The sequence below is a fragment of the Coenobita brevimanus genome, chromosome 28 (assembly GCF_032717465.1).
Source record: "Coenobita brevimanus isolate Jiangsu-jjx chromosome 28, ASM3271746v2, whole genome shotgun sequence".
NCBI lineage: Eukaryota > Metazoa > Arthropoda > Malacostraca > Decapoda > Coenobitidae > Coenobita > Coenobita brevimanus.
Window position 1 is genome coordinate 7,039,204 of NC_136981.1, and position 17,569 is coordinate 7,056,772.

Genomic DNA, 17,569 nt, shown 5'->3' on the forward strand with positions numbered 1-17,569 from the left:
CGTGTGTGTGTGTGTGTGTGTGTGTGTGTGTGTATGTGTGTGTGTGTGTGTGTGTGTGTGTGTGTGTGTGTGTGTGTGTGTATGTGTGTGTGTGTGTGTATGTGTGTGCGTGTGTGTGCTCTCGTTTGGTGTGTGCGTGTAAGAAACATGAACGTTTGAGGAGCCTATCACTTTCCCTTGTTTTTTACGTAAGAAATGCCATGAACCTCCCACAAGACATTCCGTAATTCTCTTTTTCTTCACATATTCCAAGGTTTCCTCAGAGTATATATATTTCCTCCACCATGGCCTACGTGCTAGTCCACCTTTAGGTCCAGTCTCATCAGTAAGAAAAAGAAAAAATGAAAAGCAAGCACGAAAAAAGGAAGAAATGAAGGCCACTGTCCAAACACCCACCTTCAGTAAAAGCAACACGTCCAAAGTCAAGGCTCCTTATTCGTCTAAGAAAGCTCCCTAACACATGTTCCTTAGCGATTTATTATGCTTATGGCGCCTTACTGTCCTAATCCGTGCTACATAAATCCTTCCAATATCGCCATACTCTGCATAAATGATGTGCAAAATTGTATTAGCCCGCTACGCCTAGAAATAAATCGCTAAGGTAATGATGTTAGGGAGCCTCCTTACCCTGCGACAATACGGGCCAAGGTCTTTCTCGGTCTCTTTCTTCTTGAGGTTCGGTGGCCTCCTAACACCTCTTCCTTGGCGATTTATTTTGTGCTTGTAAGACATTTCAGTAAGATAATACTTTACCTTCTATCTATCTATAGCCAGACGCCTTAATCCGGTAAGGGGTGGCCACAAACAAATCGCCCCCATGTCGCCCTGTCCCCTGCCATTACGCTGCCTTCTCCCCAACTCTCACACATCTTTCTCTCATACATCTCTTTACTTCATCTCTCCTTCTCATCCTCAGTCTCCCCCTCCACCTCACTAACACACACTTTATTTTATGCTTTAATTTATTATTTTCTACTGTGGCCTTACCTTTAAAATAAGAAAGGTAAATAGAGTCTGTTTTTAATCCCTTTATTGCCAAACATATCTTCTGAAAATAAAATCATTTGTTGTTAGTGTGATTAAAGTAAAGGACACGCCATCGTACTGAAGGGGCTGATATGCCCTTGTAGGTTATCTGTGTGTGTGTGTGTGTGTGTGTGTGTGTGTGTGTTTTCTGTCCGTCTGTCTGTTTATCAGTGTGTGTGTGTGTTTGTGTGTGTTTCTGTCTGTTTGTCTATCAGTGTGTGTGTGTGTGTGTGTGTGTGTGTGTGTGTGTGTGTGTGTGTGTGTGTGTGTGTGTGTGTGTGTGTGTGTGTGTGTGAGAGAGAGAGAGAGGGAGAGGGAGAGAGAGAGAGAGAGAAAGCATTTACTGACAACGCTTTTATTAACAAACAAGAGAATATTTACGTGCCATACACAAGAACAAACCAACAAGAAGGATGTGTTAGGGAGCGTCTTAATCACTTCACTGGACACTGCGTTTTAAGCACTGGAGGTCATAGGAAGGGCGAAAGGACTGACCAGCTACTTATGGTGGACAGGGAAGACTGGGTTGGTTCTGCGATTTACGCTTGAAGAATTTTTAACAGTACATCCTTTCACATGATTTTTTTTTTTTTTTGGGGGGGGGATTGACATAGGTTTTTTCCCCCTTGTTTTTTAAGTTGGAGAATTTTTAATATATCCTTTCACAAGCCGTAAGTATTAAAAAAAATCTCTGCTCAATAACTCACGACATAAAAAAAAAAAATGAGTCTCCTCTCCGTAACTCGTAAAATATAAAAGAATTTCCTAAAGAGGCGTGGGAGATCCTGGACAGCGCTGGGAAATGAGAGACACGAGAAGGATGTGTTTTTCACGCCCCCGCCACACCTGATTGAGAGAAGGGGCGTCTCTTGTTGCCCGGATAGGGACGTTTTGGAACCGTGGGTGGTGGAAGAGCTAGTGGAATAGGGTCTTTTGGCTGACGTGTGTGTCGAGTCTAGTCCCACTGTGCACAAGGATAAGGAGGCGAGCCCAGCAAACCACTGATTTAGGGTGTGCTTGCAGATCCCTCCAAATTTATGTTATGGTGTGCTCCTTGTCCTGGCATTTATTTCCTTGCGGTGCCTTGTCCTTCATCTTCCTTGTCCTTCCTCTGTCTTACTCTTGCCTTGCCATCTGGTTTTCTTTTCCTACCCCGCTTTTGCCCTGCTTCTGCCTTGCTATCCTACTTCCTTGCCCTATCCTGTCCTTCCTCTTCCTTCCCCAACATATTTTTTCACTCTCCTGCATTCTCCTTCCTCGCCCTCCATTGTCCTTCCTTATTTTACCTTGTCCTTCCCTACCCTGCCTTGTCCCTCCCTGTTCAACATTGTCCTTCCTTGTCCTGTCTTGTCCTTTCCCGTCCTCTCAAGTTTTTCCCAGCCAGTGACTTGCATTTCTACTTTAATTTTCTCCGTCAATTTAATCAGCTTTATCATTTTTCTTACCACAGCTATGTTTGGTCAGTATTTTTTTTAAGCTTACATACTATCATTCTTTTTATTAATCGTTAGCGCATTATCCTCCAAATTCACCAATGTCTTTTTATGAGTAATTTATTTTATGGAATCTCCGTGCATGGAATATCAAAGCCAAAATAACAAAGTTGAAAATAAATATAGGTGTTCCCTTTTCTTTAATGGAGATGCTGATGACAGTTCTATCCTGAGTTTTCCTTTTCCTTTAGTTTTTGATTAATTAAAACCGTTTGCATATATATATATATATATATATATATATATATATATATATATATATATATATATATATATATATATATATATATATGTAAAACTTTAGTGCAGGATTCTTTTCTCAATAGCACAGTCAGTCCCATTCACAGTCGAGTTCTATTCCGCTCTCATTTTCCCACAATTGTCAGGAAGAATGTGGAGGTTATGCTAAGTTCACACTAAACATCAAAATACATACACATGCAGGAAACCACACGAGCTTCCGCTTGCACACACACACACACACACACACACACACACACACACACACACACACACACACAAGCTTTATTCTTGCCCTTTTACTTGAGTTTTTTTCCATCAAAGGAGTGACGTCTTGGTGTGGGTATGAAACAGATTTTCCCGCACTGTACCACATTGCCACGAGACGTCTGCCCTTACCTTAATAATGTAATCTGATGGTTGCAATGAGAGACTGAAATTGTTTATGACTTTAGTGCTATGACTTAGAGTATATATTATAAGTGATATACCTTTTTATACTTTTACAGTATATATAATTATTTTAGGTCATAGATTTTAAGGGTTAGATATACTCTTCATTAAATCCCTTTTAGAGAGGGAGACAGACAGACAGACAAACAGACAGATTGATAGAGACAGAGAGACAGACAGAGACAGACAGACAGGCAGAGACAGACAGAGATCTAAGTATAAGAATGAATGGTAGCAACAAAAATGGCTACAATAAAGTTAATATGACACTCAATCCTCACGACAGTCGCTCCTTCCACGCGCCTCTCATGCATTCCCTCCCTCAGTCATGCAAGTCTCCCCCCTGGCATTTCTCACAGCCCCTAGACCCAAGAGCAAAGGAAAGAATTTATGGCTGCTTGCTTCACTTCAATGCAGATGTTGTTAAATTCAGCCACTCTGGGTGTGATTTGCCTGTATTTGTGCCATTCTGAGAGAGAGAGAGAGAGAGAGAGAGAGATTTAAGGACGGTAGTGTTGTGTAGTTCCTCTTAATAAAAGGCTTAGTATTCTCTCTCTCTCTCTCTCTCTCTCTCTCTCTCTCTCTCTCTCTCTCTCTCTCTCTCTCTCTCTCTCTCTCTCTCTCTCTCTCTCTCTCTCTCTCTCTCTCTCTCTCTCTCTCATATAGACAGATAGATAGATATACACCATTTCCCTTACCATGTCTCACCCATTTCCTCCTCTTCCCAGTTGTCTGACATAAACTCTCACTTACCATTCAGCTGTCACGTTTCTCGCCACACTTTACCGCTTCTTATCACTGTCATTTTGCTTTTACCTCGAGCAATTTGGAACCCTGCGGAAAATGCCTTTGCTTTTCACTCCATTAGACAATTCTATTATATCCATTAACTTCAAAACACTTTCGAAAATGACACTCACCAAAAAAGTATATATATTGAAACCACCTTCGCAGACACTGGTCCTGGATATTATTTCTCCTTGTGGCTGGATTGTACAGAATTTTAGCAGGTATAAGCCACAAGTACAGAAATACTAGATAATTGTAAAAGAAAATGAGGCGCCACTAAATTCAAGCACCACATGAATTTTTACCACAGTGAAGCACCGTGAATGTGAAAATCCTTTTGGGTGTGACTAACTAACTGAGCCGTTCTTGGAGATGCCCATGTCTACAAATAAATAAGTAAATAAACAGACATAAAAATAAGTAGAGAAGTAAATAAATATATAAATAAAATACACTGATTCGTTGAGTCAAAATGTTAATGGCCTCGACTCTACTTCCTAAGACTGTCACTGAAACTTGCCTTATCAGATATGCTGCCTATACTTCTTAGCCTCTGTTATTTAAAGGCTTTTGTGCTTTCCTTTTTCCTGTTCCTGGATTCTACTTGTTCTATTCACAGCGAAATAGGACTAGTATGCTGATGATGATTTTTGATGATGATAATGATGATGATGGTGATGTTAATTATGATGGTGGTGATGTTGATGATGATGATGCACACAAACAAGGGCCAGGTTTTAATGGGTAAATTGTTTCGTATTCTTTAACCCTCCCGCTTATGAGATCCCTCCTAAATTAAGTAAAATAATTTGACGGTAGCAGGAATTAGATAAAAATATGTTATCAAACCAAGGGGATTGTCTGAAAATATAATGCCTCTAATCCCTTCATTACGAGAAGTTGAAGCTGAACTGAAAGATGTAAGAGCAGAATTAACATAGAGATGACCTTGCCGCACCGAAGTGGTTAATATACTCAGAACCTCACAAACCCGTTATTATTAAGATTTACTTCAGTTTAGCTATTTCGATATTGATTCCATGTAAATCTCCTCAACTTAGTAATCGTCTTTTATAGATTTTGTTAATTTATGTTTTTCTTTTTCGACGCCATTGGTATTATTATTATTATATTTTCTTAATGTATCAGTATTCATTTTGAGCGCACTTTGAATTTTTATCCCATATTTTAATTAATTTCTATAATATAATTATTCTCATTAATCATAAACCTCTTTCCTTCAGCACATTATGTATTGCCTTCTTTGACCATATTAATCTCCCTTCCGCAAATCTTAATTACAGAGTTTATCACGTGACAGCTTTGGTTTCTCTTTCTAGACTACAAGTTTCTTTATTTTCTATTGCCTCTTATGGGAACATTTATCTCACAAGTCTTTCACGCTGGACTCTTTTGTATGACCGCATTGACGTCACTTCCAAAGCTTTTCATATTGGATCACTTCTGACTGCATTGATGTCACTTCCAAAGCTTTTCATATTGGATCGCTTCTGACTGCATTGATGTCACCTCCAAAGCTTTTCATATTGGATCGCTTCTGACTGCATTGATGTCACCTCCAAAGCTTTTCATATTGGATCGCTTCTGACTGCATTGATGACACTTCAAAAGCTCTTCGCACTGTATTGTTTCATCTGACTACATTGACACTGATGTCACTTCCAATATTTTTTTCAACTGGAATATTTTCAAAACCAGGTTACGATATATCTGATTTTCATCATTCTTTTTTTTTTATTCCTCAGTCTTTACGCGTCTCAAGATAAGGAGAAATCATGTGTTTATGTGGCTTGCCTACCGTTTAGTTCTTGAGTAGCCTAATTCATGTCTGTTATTATTTTTTTCTCCGGCCAGACTTACTATATAACTACATAGGAGCCTTTTACTCCATTATATAGCGTAGAATATGGTAATGCTTTTTAAATTTTACCATTACTACAACTAAGCCAAATCATTCAGCACTTTTTTTTTATGCAAGAAAGAAGGAACTAAAGGAAGCTATTGATGAAGGCACAGACAGAAGGATAGAAACCGTAAGAGGACAGTTTGGGGAATCCTCTCGTAATGGAAGGTACAGTAAGCATGCCTACCCAAACAAAATCGTTCTTGAGGACTTTTCCCTCGTATATGCATTCTCATCAAGGCTTAAAATTCATCAGCCCTTCCAGATCTCCGCCGCCTGTTTGTTCTGCACGTTCAACCATCAGCCATAGTACTTCCTTCTTGCAAAATCAGTGTCTTATCCGTGTTATAGATCCGATACTACGAGAGTTTTCCGATAATAATATAACGTCATCTGAAAATATAAACACTGCATCTTAAATATTTGTTTGGCAGATAAATTTTGCGTCATCCATTTTGAGAGATTTCCAGAAAGTTGCATAAAACCACACACACACACACACACACACACACACACACACACACACACACACACACACACACAAGATACCAGCGATGAAGCTTTTACCAAATATAAATAGACTTTAGCCCAAACCAGGATAATAAAAAGGAAAAATATCGTAAAATATTGACCTACGAACACTTCAATCTCGACTACACTGATATCTTGACAGGCTCATTTCTCACTGGACACAGGTTTCCATTTTCTCTTCATCATTCCTCCTCATTGATAGATAAATACGATAACACAACCTTTGAACTTATCTGCATAAAATCCGCAGCCTTCGTTTGACCAACTTTCGATAACCAGTTTTAATGTTGAGCCTACGTTTGTGGATTTATTTTTACTGGTTGTCAGAGTTAGGTTTACCTAAGACTGACACTTGCTATCAGGAGGGTGGGCAAGATTCAGGAACGGGGCAAATAAAAAGCAAATCATCATCATCATCATCACCATCATCATCAGATAAACAGAAGAAACTATCATCACTTCTGACTCGATCTGATAGTCACCACATGTATTTAAATATGTCTTTCTCTTGGCTTCAGCTTGTCAATAAAATAAAATCGATTTTTGCGTCAGATGCATGTTTCTGTTAACCAAATAAAATTGTATGGGCTGACATATGTCTGGCACAGCACTATTAACCTCTCTCTCTCTCTCTCTCTCTCTCTCTCTCTCTCTCTCTCTCTCTCTCTCTAGCTTTTGCAACTTATTTACCTTTTTTGTCATTCGTTTCCATTCCACTCAGAATAATTAATGGAAAAATTGTCTCATCCTTCCATTTGACTCTTTATCTACCACGTCCCCATGCTATATTACCTGGTATCCATCTCTCAACTAGACCAAAAAATAAGTAAATTAATAATAATATTAATAATAATAATAATAATAATAATAACAAAAATTAAAAAAAGCATTAAACATGTACGCCGTTTTTAAGTCATCCTCCATCTTCCTGTAGTAATCCCACATTTCCTTAAGAAAAAGCAAAGAAAAAAGAACTTTAGACCCCATTCACAGGCTAGTTCATGGAAACACCGACCCCGAAGCCCTGCCCACGAGACCTTGGAGACAGTCTCTTGTGTGTCGGCGTCTCAGAATAAGAATGACCCCGTAAATATCTCAAGACTTATTAAAAGATGTTTCCTTAATTGTCTGGATCTTCGTAGAGTGGAGGATGTGATGCTTTTAGAGAGAGAGAGAGAGAGAGAGAGAGAGAGAGAGAGAGAAACTATGTCAAGGGTTTGAGTTAATTAATGAATTAATTAATGGATGTATGACACAATCTAGTGGGTACTTTTATGATAGTTCCTCCGGTTTGTGTGTGTGTGTGTGTGTGTGTGCGAGCGTCTTGGAAAAATAAGTTGTTACTGAACAGGAACACAAATTTCTCAAGGACATCCCCTTACAAGATAAGATGCGGCTTCTGGCAAAGGCACAGAAAGGCAAAATATTCTCACTTTACAACAAGTAATCCCGGGCAGTTATTCAAATCTCGAGTAAGTAAAAATTGAATTCCTTGATAAATCCCGCCACCAATACAACCACTTCCTCCAAGACGCCATAAATCTGTCCCAGGGGTGCGGCAGCACGTAGTTAGCGCATCCTGAAGCCAGTGGTTGTTTCCCTCTTCTATTGATCTTCCCATAACCTCGGGTCTTTTGTCATCCACGTAGGTACTGCACATCCCCTACGAAAATTCTCTTGGGTAGAATCACACTCATTAATTCCTCTAAGTTCTTCGGGTGCCAAAGTCTGAAATTACGTCCGGCTTGCGTATTATAGGTGGGTTGTTTTCATATGACAGAACTGGTCCACTCCCACATCATGAAGACTGAGCTATGATTAAGTAAAATTTGATAAGCCATCGTCGTGAGGTAGAAATGAGTCATCGTGCTTAACAGTGAAATCAAACCTCCATTCAGACTACACCTGGCTAGTAACCGAGCTTTAAAGGAGTTAGGGATCTTGTTCAGGTTAAGGTAAAGGCATTATAGTTATTTATTAGGTAGCTGCGAGAATAATAAGTAAATAAATAAATACTTTAAATGTCACTATTGAACGGGTTACCTTTGTCCCTTATTAAAGTTTGCCTATCCACAACACCTCAGGATGTCCTTCAGGATGTCCTCCCTTTGGAAATACTCAAGATACGACCCTTTGAAGACCCTACCAATTCCGGCCCTTTGGAAGTACCCTTTACCCCATATTATTTGGAATGCCACCTAAACCCCCCCCCCTTCTCTCTGGAAACCAACTTAGGCTTGACCCTTTGGAATCCCACCTACCCCGACCCTTTAGAACCCCACCTACCTCGACCCTTTGGAACCCCACCTACCCCGACCCTTTAGAACCCCACCTACCTCGACCCTTAAGAACCCCCACCTACCCCGACCCTTAGAACCCCACCTACCCCGACCCTTAAGAACCCCACCTACCCCGACCCTTTGGAACCCCACCTAACCCAACCCTTAAGAACCCCACCTACCTCGACCCTTAAGAACCCCACCTAACCCAACCCTTTGTGAGCACCCCCAAGGCTCGATCTATAGCTCTCTGTAACATAAACCCTTTGGAAGCTGCCCTAGCCTCGACCCTTTGGAACCCCCTTGCCCTGACCCTTTGCTTTCATCTCTATTGTAACCATAGATCTCTCTCTCTCTGTCTCTCTCTCTCTCTCTTAGCGTCCGTGGATAGGTGGGTCGCTTCGTCGACGGATCCGCCTTGGTTTTTCCTGCGTCCGCCAGTGATGTCATCGTAGGCCCTGGTAGAGAGAGAGAGAGAGAGAGAGAGAGAGAGGGGGGGGGAGGTCTATTCACGTACAGCTTATGAGTTCTCTGTTGAAAAGAAAAAGAAAAAAAAAAACATACCAAGCAACAAAGGGGAAACTTGTAAAATAAAGTGATTACAATTGATGTTTATGTGATGAGAAGCAGACTTTGTTAACTATACATATCTTACCATCAGTCTATCTATCTATCTACCTATCTATCAATTTGTCTGTCTGTCTGTCTTTCCATCTAGAAAGAGAGAGAGAGAGAGAGAGAGAGAGAGAGAGAGAGAGGGAGGGAGGGAGAGAGGACACGAAATGCAAATAAAAGAATAACTTGTGTGGGTATGGATGAGGTGAGGGTCAAGTGATAAGAGGGTTGGTCTGTTGTCTGAATGAATGTGAGTTCGATTTCATCCGGGGGCAGGGAACAGACATAGTCTTATAAATTAATTTCTTTAAAACAGACTTTACTAGTTAAATAAATAAAATAATAAATAATAAATAAGTAGGTAAAGACAACTAGTAAAAACACCTCGAGATATATCATCACACCAGTCCTAAAGAAGAGAATTATAGCATGTATTCAATATGGACGGTAGGTATTAGTGCTAAAGTGGTGACATGTAGAGGTTAACGACACGAAGGAAGACTACTAGACCTCAGGGAACGGACTCTCAAGCTTCGACACAGATTCAGAAAATAATAAAGTGGAATAAAGGAAGAAAATGTATAATAACCACAGGAAAAGTAGACTAAACAAAGAAACAAAGGACTGAAAAGGGAAAGGCTGAGTGACAAGGAGAATGGAAGGGTAAGAGAGAGAGAGAGAGAAAGGGAAAGGGAGGAGAGAGAGAGAGAGAAGGCGAGACAGAGGGATCAAACTAAAGAGAGAGGGAGGGAGTAAGGTGAAAGGGACGTTGTCAGGTTGAGAGAGAGAGAGAAAGGGGGGGGGGAGACAGGACTAGGTAGTAAAGTGAGAAATGTAGAAAAACACAGAGAGAGAGAGAGAGAGAGAGAGAGGAGAGACTGGATTAAGTGAGGTCAGAAAGGAAGAAATAAGAAATATATACATGAATAAAGTTTGCACAAGAAGGCGTGATAAGCAATGAAAAGGAAAAAATCGTGGAAGTCTGACCAAGGAGAGAGAGAGAGAGAGAGAGAGAGAGAGGAGGGGGGGACAGACAGACATGGATAGGCAGAGACAGACAGACAGACGGGGACATAGACAGATTGACAGATGGATGGATAAATAGATGGATAGATGAGAAAGATAGATGGATAGAAAGATAATCGAAAGAGAGACGGACAGAGACAGACAGACAGACATAGGCAGACAGAGACAGAGACAGAGAGATGGAGGCCGACATAAAGATAGATAAAGGGATAGATAAACAGAAAGACAGGCAGACAGACAGCGAAAAAAGCAAATGAGGAGGAGGGATGGGGGAGAAGAATGGAAGAGGTGAAAGGGAGTGTGAGGATAGGGACGGGAAGGATGAGAGAAGGGAAGAGTAGACAGGACCAGGTGTGTCGAAATATGGCCAATGAATTATTAGACTGACGCAACGGCTTATTTTCCCGCCTTGCCTGACCCCTCCAAAAATCTGGTATACGTGGAGACGCTGGTGGATCAGAATTACTCAGTGATTTTCCGTACATTTTAGCTTTTTGCCCAGTGAATTTTCGGGAGCTGAATCTTATAATATCCAGTGATTCTAGCAATTACTCATAAATTTTTCGTAAGATCTGGCGCTCTCAGTGAATTTGCGTAAGTCAGTTTTTTAATAATCAGTGAATTTTTGTGCACTAAGAGCTATTTTTCTTCTCTTTCCTTCGTCCCAAAAAAAAATAAATAAATAAAAAATAAAGAAAAAAGAGAGAAATTGTATATGAAGAGGCTGTGATGACTAAATCGCTCACGTCCAGTTATTAAGCTTTTTTTTTTTTCCCCGAATATGTAATCAGTATAAATAATTTCCCTACTCATTTGCCTGCTCGGGACCTCCATTAAGGGAACCACTGCAGAAAGAAGAATAAGAAAATGGTCAGTGAATTTACCTGATTTAAGGGAATGTTTCTGGCTCACAGTGAAGTGGTGAGATATGCATAGAAATAAAATAAGAGAGAGAGACAGACAGACAGACAGAGACAGAGACAGACAGATAGACAGACACAGACAGAGACAGATAAGGCTATACGTCCCAGGCTTAAATCAGTATATCACTTCAGTAACTATAGACTAAATCTTTACAGTCAGTTACCTTACATATCACAAGCCCATCTTTCCATCTTAATCGAGTCTTCAACCTAAAGCTATGCCGTGAGGAGTGAGCTGTACTGCGATAGCCTTTTAGTTAACGTGAAGCAAGAGTTTATTTTCCCATGACAAATTATTTCAGAAAACGTGGCATTTGGAGATACTGAGCTAGGAGAAGGTGCTAACGAGTAAAATTATGTAACGCTGTAGCCAGTTACGTGTTGAAGGGTGATGGAGAGGGACGCCTTCATGTGGTGGCAATGATACAACAACGTGGCTCCACTGTGCGGTTGTTCAAACGTCCCTCAGCTTCCTATCCCCCAAAAGGAGGATGGTGGACTGCAGAAGGAGGAAAACTTCAGTCTGTATTTTACTGGGTTCACAGTCAGATGAACCTGGGGCTATTGCTACTGCTGCTACTAATACTACTACTATTACTATACCACTACTACTAGCCTATTCCTACTGCTACTACTACTACTGCTACTACTACCACTACTACTACTACTACTAGCCTTCTGTTACTACTGCTTCTACTACTACTACTACCACTACTACTACTACGACTACGTGCTACAGGAACTCTCCCTGATACCTAGTCCTTCAAAAAATCAATTACAAGGGGAAGATGTAGTAAAGATGAAGCCACCCATCCTATGTTAGTATGCCAAGTATATAACCACAAATCTAATCTACGTACCTAATTAACCTCTACGATGCAAGAACTAATGGGATGGCTTTAATGACTCCTACAATTAATCACCGTAGGAGTAGAGACTGTCAATAAGGGATTCACTCGTCCCTAATTAGAAAGACAACTTATTTACCACTGCCATCTCAACATAGGCCTATCCAATAAACCATAATGATGCAAGAAGATTGATGATAGTGTTCTGCATCCTTAGAGTCAAGTACTTTAGGTGATGCAAGAGATGGTTTCCCTTTCTTCAGCATGTCTTCAAAATATGCTAGAAGGAGAAGTGTTAGTGACATAGATTTTTTAATTTTTTGGCGAATTAAAAAAAAACAATGAATTTTTTGGGTACAGTTAAAACGGCATATTAATTAAGGTGACAACATTTCATTTAATTGTTCCCAATCAGGTAGTTTTTTTCCATGATGAATAGGCAGATTTTTATGTGCTGAGTTCTCAAAAATATTAAATTGATAAATAAATAGTAGTAGTAGTAGTAGTAGTAGTAGTAGTAGTAGCAGGAGTAGTAGTAGTGGTGGTAGTAGCAGTAGTAGTTGCAGTGAAAGGATAAGTGATAATAATAATAATAATAATAATAATAATAATAAGCTGCGTAGGGATTGGCAAGTGAGGAAGGCGAATCAACTCCTGCCGAATCAGCCAGAGTGGAGAGTAACTTGAGACGGTATTGTTTAGAGTGAGGTTCATCCTTTCTCTCTCTCTCTCTCTCTCTCTCTCTCTGTGCATTTAAAGTAGCCCTAGATTTTCGTCCTTTTATATCGCACCTCGACACCCTTCCCACAGCACTTCTTCGTGACTAGCATCATATCCTAGTGTTAATCTCCTGTTACAGCTCAGCATTCAAGATGGAGAGGCGGCAATTTTAAACCAAGTTGAAGTGAAAGGAGCATAGACACAATGGGAGAAATATTGACAGTTTTTGTGGTTATTATTAGTGTTGTATGGGTTGATATTTTTTTTAAGATCAAATAATTGGGAATATATTAAATTTTTTACTAGTCACTCGTCACCGTTTTCTTTCGTAGACACATTGTTAGTCATCCCCTCTACCCCCTCACCGCAACACACACACACACACACACACACACACACACACACACACACACACACACACACCATGAAGTCTTCTATCAAAATATAAATATGTATCCTGTACAATATATTCTTTAGTAAAAAAAAAAATATAAAGGAAGATGGAATACAGAGATTATGTACAAATTAAGATACAAAATACAAAGACTTTACACCTTTTCTCTACCTTCCAAAAACTGTCCTCTCTTCATCTTAAATGCAGAGTCTTAACACTAGATCATGGTTAGATATGATGCTAGTCACGAAGTAGTGCCATGGGAAGGATGTAGAGCCACAGTATTGTCTTATTCTGTCCCTGAGCTACGTGAAATAAGCAGCAAAAGGACGAAAATCTGGGCCAAGTTAAAGGAAAGCCTGTAATGTTAAATGCAAGGTGTACGAGTGACTACTACAGGTAATTAATGTACCTGTAAATTAATCAGTACTTCCATTACACCTTGTACTGATCTTGAGGTGCTATCAATGTGGTCAGGAGGGAATGAGAGGTAGGGGTAATATCTCTCTTAATATTGCCTTCTTTACCGAGGCATATTGAGGGGTATTGCATGGTAATTGAAGATAGAGACTGTGATGGTTGAATTTATGTGTGTGAAAATCAACTTCCTCATCCGTGATTTATAGGTATGTATTTGTGATGTGTAAATGAGAGGGGGGAATATGCTGCTTCTCTCTCTCTCTCTCTCTCTCTGGCTTTCACCTTTTCTCTCATGCCTTATAATCTCTCATTAGCCTTGAACTTTTTTTTTTTCCTTTTTCTCACGTTCTTTTCATTTCCTCTCCCTCGCTGTGTGCTTCTTAATCTCTTCCTGTGTGTGTGTGTGTGTGTGTGTGTGTGTGTGTGTGTGTGTGTGTGTGTGTGTGTGTGTGTGTGTGACTATCTGTCTGTCTGTCTCTGTATGTCTCTGCTCTCTCTCTCTCTCTCTCTCTCTCTCTCTCTCTCTCTCTCTCTCTCTCTCTCTCTCTCTCTCTCTCTCTTTCATGCTTTACAGTCTTTCATCATTCTCATCTACGTCTTAACTTTGACCTTTCCCTCTCTATTTTATTTTAAAGTATTTATTTTTTTTTTTCATTTATAATAATACTCCTCTCAACTTCCTCTCAGACTTCTGGCACATTAATCTTCCCTCTCCCTTTGTCTTGTCTCATTCTCCCTCTTCTTCTCCTCCCCCTTCTCCCCTCCCTTCCTAATTCCGCTCTCCCTCTCTTCACCCCTCTTCCTCCTCCTACTTTCCCTCTCTCCCTTCCCTTCCCTCCCCTATCCCCTTCTTCATTCCCCCTTTTTCTACCCTCCCTTCTCCCCCCTTCACTCCCTCCTCTCCCCCTCCCCTCCTCACTACCTCTTCTCCTCCTTTTCTCCTCTCTACTCACCAAGCTCTCTTCCCTCACCTCACCTTTTCCCTTTCTTGCCTTTCCCCATTTCTTCCCTTTCTCTTTCCCCTCCTTCTACCCCTCTCTCCATCCCTTCCTTTTTCCTCTTCCTCTCTCCATATCTCCCCTCCCCATCTCCTTCCCCTTTCCCATCCTCCCTCCTTCCCTCTTCCCCTCCTCTCTCCCTCCTTCCCTCCCCCTCCTTACTTTCCTTCTTATCCCCATCACGATCCTGACCCCTTTCACTCCTGCCTCCCTCTCACCCCATCCTCAGCCATTCCCTCATCCATTTTATTTCCCCTGTCGGCTCGTTAACCCCTCTCATGATCATTCCTTGTCTTGCATCCTGTTCAGCCTCACCCCAGACGATTTTTATAAGCTGAGAATAAGCATAGGAGTGTTAATACAGGTACCATTAACCCTTTCACGGTCGGAACAGCTCCAGTATTCCATTCCAGTTAACGACAGATGATTGGCTTCAGCTGGGAGTGTACCGTAGGATCCTCTGTGTTAACGCCTATACTCTTTTCATTTCATCTTGGCCCAGGTTTTCGTCCTTTTGCAGCTTATTTCACTCTTATGGCCTCCTCCCCATCTCAATCCCACTTGTCTCCTCTCCATCCTGCTCCCAACCCAACTATCTCCTCTCCACCTGCCTCCCACCCCAGCATCACCCCTCCACCACCCATCTCTCCACTTCTTCCTCCCCCCCTGGCCTCTCCGTCCCTCCCCTCCCTCACCTCCTCCCCCTCTCCACCCCCTCCCCAGTCCCCACCATCCTTTTCTCCAGCAATCGTGAGGGAGAATTGTAAAGCACAGGTGTGAATCAGAACTCCGACAGGTGTAACTCTTAATCAAACGCGATGATGTCCCGTCCGCGCCCATAGGAGATACATGGGTGCTTGGAGACTGGGTTTGAGAGAGAGAGAGAGAGAGAGAGAGAGAGAGAATATGGAAATTGCAGCCTATGTACCTGTGTTGGGAAAAAAATAGTTTGGGTTTTGTTTCATGTGTGTGTGTGTGTGTGTGTGTGTGTGTGACAGACAGACAGAAAGAGGCAAAATTAATACCGAAATCTTTGCCTATGTACCCGTATTGTAATAAAGCTGTTTGAATTATTGTTATGTCGTGAACCCGGATGACATGCAGCGAGAGGGAGACAGACAAACAGGTAATTCGGTTCATATGACAGGTTAGCAAATATACACTGTCTCTTACGGCATGCTATTGTGGCGCTGTGACTTCTATGCTTCTTTTATATTCCTTGTTTATATAATTAAAATGGTGTTGTTTTGGCAGTGAAGGAAAAACAAAGAGTGTGTACGAAGAGCTCGAGTTTTTTTTTTTTTTTTTAGTTTTTTTTTTTTTTTGAGGGGGGGAGCTGAGTACCGTGGACAGGTGGCATTGGATATCAAATTACGGTACAGGTAAATGTATGAGAAGTATGAAAAGAAGAGATGCGGAACTTGCGATGGAAAATAGGAGTATTCCCTAAGATAGAAAAAATAGATAAAAAATTTATTGGTGGTGAAATGCTGAGAGAGAGAGAGAGAGAGAGAGAGAGAGAGAGAGAGAGAGAGAGAGAGAGAGAGAGAGAGAGAGAGAGAGAGAGAGAGAGAGAGAGAGAGAGAGAGAGAGAGAGAGAGAACTGGTTTGATAAGGAAGTGGTGGCAAAGTGGGTGAGATGTGGAGTGGTGGAGGTGGTGGAGGGTCTAATCTGAGTAGTAAATGGTATGGTAAGGATGAGGGAAAAGACCAGATGAAAGATGACATGGTGAGAAGCCTGTATGTATGGGGAAGTATGGATTGATGGAGGAACTTGTGGAAGGTTTTGTGGTGATGGTGGTGGTGGTAGTAGTGGTGGTGGAATTGATAAAATAAACAATAATTTGGTGGAAAAACAGATGAGAAGTGATGCCGTGGTTGTAGTGAGAATAGTGGAAAGCCTAAAGTGAGCGATTACTGGTGAGATATGAAAATGGTGAAAGAAAATAGGTGAAGTGGAGTGTGGCTGAGTAGTGGAGGTTTGATGTGGAGTGTGGCTGGGTGATGGTGGTGGTGGTGGTGGTGGTGATGATGAGTGGTGGTGGTGGTGAGTGTTGGTGGTGGCGGTGGTGGTGGTGTAATAGAGAAGTCACCCCTGTAGAAATTCAACTCCAAAACTCTACGGGCTTTACTCGTACGAAAATGCGGGCCCAAGGTGAATGATAAGTAGTCAGGTAAGGAAGGCTAGAAGGGGAGGTGAGAGGTGAGGGGTTGAGGGAGACGCTACGTAAGGATAAAGTGGAAGGAGAGGTGAAAGGTGGATTGGTGTTGGAAATGGAAGATCTAAAATGCAGGATCTCTGGTAATATAAGCATAGAGTGGAAGAGCGAGTAAGAAAGGGGGTAATGATGATAGTGGAGGTAGTGCAAGGTCTGATATAAAGATCAGTGGTTAAGTAATGGTAATGTGGAAGAGCAGATGGAAGGTATAGTGGAGTGCTGAAGATGGTGGATGGCCTAAACAGAGCAATAGATAGGTAAGAATGCAGAGAATAGAGGTTGAGAGGTGGGATAGGTGGTGATTGTGATGTATTAGGATAGTCCCCCCTGTAGGTAACCAACGAAAAACTCTACGGGTTTCGCTCATACACAGTTGGCGGCCTGAGGTGAGCGGTACTGTAGCTACACTCTGTTCATTTTAACTTGGCGGAGATTTTCGTCCTTTTGCAGTTTATTTCTTCGTAACTCAGTGGAAGAAGAAAGCAAAACTACGGCTCTGCATCCATTCCATAGCGCTTCTTCGTGACTAGCACCGTATTCTAGTGTTTAGATGGAGAGATGGCAATTTTACGCCTACTTTGAGCGAAGAGAGTAGAGTTAGGTAAAGATGTGGAAGGACACCCGGTGGATGGTTGGGTGGGGGAAGTGGAAGAGGTGGAAGGCGAGTGGAA